The 1944-nt window shown below is 36.7% G+C and overlaps 1 pseudogene; it reads left to right on the top strand.

The window, feature by feature from the left end:
• The first annotated feature begins 1127 nt into the window (after positions 1 to 1127).
• On the top strand, positions 1128 to 1660 carry LOC118613738 (annotated as a pseudogene).
• Positions 1661 to 1944: the final 284 nt, after the last annotated feature.

Raw genomic sequence — 1944 nt, 5'->3', positions numbered from 1 at the left:
ATTTTTTTTCCTTAATTTCCTATTAATGATAACCTCATCCACATCTACCCAAGCTTTTAAAACTACTTTACATTACAGTTGGACAAATAATAAATCTTGCCCAAGAGGTACTTAAATTTTAGAAAGGTCTATGAATGCCCTCATTTTTAGAGTTCTTATTTTTAATTAATGAAATTAAAAAAGGCCCTTCCTGAGAATATTACTTGGGAGCCCAGAATGCTTATATCTCTGAATATAAACTGCTTCAAATCATTTTTGGAAGCACAATAAAAGTATAATACTTTATGTATATGTGTGTCTGTGTATAGTGAGAGAGAAAAATAGTCGCATGTCCAGAATCAATCTTTAGTAACACACTTCAGAAATTTAGAATATTTAACACATTCAAAACAGCTAGCTTAAGAGAATAACAAAATACTTTCCCACCTTTCAAAGTGAAACAGCAGTTCCAATAAACATTATAAATAGAACAATTGTCACTAGTTTATTAATTCATTATTTCTTCCCTATGACAAATCAGTGACAAGCACCTTATCTGGGTCATTTAATGCACAAGGCACTGGAGATACAAAGATAAATGACAGCCTATACCCTCCTGGAGAATTTTTTCCTCCTGGAGTTTTAATGTTTAATTTCATTTGTACTTTTACTAGGAAGGAAAACTAGATAAGAGGAAAATGATTGTCTAAAAAAGGATGGAAGCTTGAGTCGGAAGCTTTTCTTGGGAGATTCTGAATTCATTCCATTATTATAATGGCCTCACTTCTCTGAAATGAAACGTACACATCCCTTTTCTCTCACAAAGATGGATGAATAGGAACAAGATAAGAGCATAGGCTCTGGAGTCAGAGAAGTTCATGCTGGGATTCTAATCCTGCTACCAATTCAATTGTACCTTTCTGTAATTTACTTTATCAGCCTCTTCATGGGCTGCTTTCCCCATCACAGAATGGGACTAGAAATATCATTTGGCCCTTGTTAAAAGCTGATTCTTTCCCCTTCTAGTCCCTTCCTTTCCCTTCCAGCACTGAATATCATTGATCTGAAAATGATGCTCCACACAAAAAATTTTAAATAATTTGAAGCTTGGTGCTTGTCCCATAAGCGGCCTGAGATAATCTCTGAAAATGGTTCACTATTCACTTGACCCAGAAAAGCCCACAAAATCATGCAAATCACGAGGTTAAAATCTTCACGTTTACTTTAAGAACACTCATGAAAGTGCTTAGGCCATCTAAGGTATACATATCCAAAAATCCATCAAGTATCTGAAGGTTGTCACTTTACAGAAGCGAGGCGTGCTATTCTGTTGTTACAATGATGGAGTTGGCAGATGTGCCCAGGCCAAACAGTGGGGCTGGATGCAGGGTCAGTGGCCCAAAAACACTGCTGAATTTTTGCTACACATGCTTAAAAATGCAGAGAGTGATGCTGATTCTTTGGTCATTGAGCAGATCCAAGTGAACAAAGCTCCCAAGAGGCAGTGCAGAATTTACAGAGCTCATGGGCAGATTATCCCTATAAGAGCTCTCCCTGCCACATTGAGATGATCCTCACTGAAAAAGAGCAGATTGTTCCTAAACCAGAAGAGGAGTTTGCGCAGAAGAAAAAGATATCTCAGAAGAAATGGAAGAAACAAAAACGTATGACCCGGGAATAAATTCAGCATCAAATAAATGCTAATAAAAGTAAAAAAATAATAATAGTTTGACACCTGGGAATTATATCTTTCAAATGATGTAGCATAATTGTTAACCTTGGTTATTGTATAAGATGCTGGAACAAAAATGATGTCCGAACCGTCTACTTCCTTGGTTTGGCTGTGCATGTCTGGCACTAATCCCACGCTAAATATAACAAGTCTTGTTCCTTGGGTCAATAAAATTTCTAATCCCTAGATTGAATGAGCAAGCCTTCCCAGACAGGATTTAATTCACAAATGCA

This window comes from Rousettus aegyptiacus, unplaced genomic scaffold, assembly GCF_014176215.1.
Source record: "Rousettus aegyptiacus isolate mRouAeg1 unplaced genomic scaffold, mRouAeg1.p scaffold_m13_p_2, whole genome shotgun sequence".
In the NCBI taxonomy this organism is placed as follows: domain Eukaryota; kingdom Metazoa; phylum Chordata; class Mammalia; order Chiroptera; family Pteropodidae; genus Rousettus; species Rousettus aegyptiacus.
Note: the sequence above shows the minus strand (reverse complement) of the source record. Positions and strands in the feature narration are given on the sequence as shown.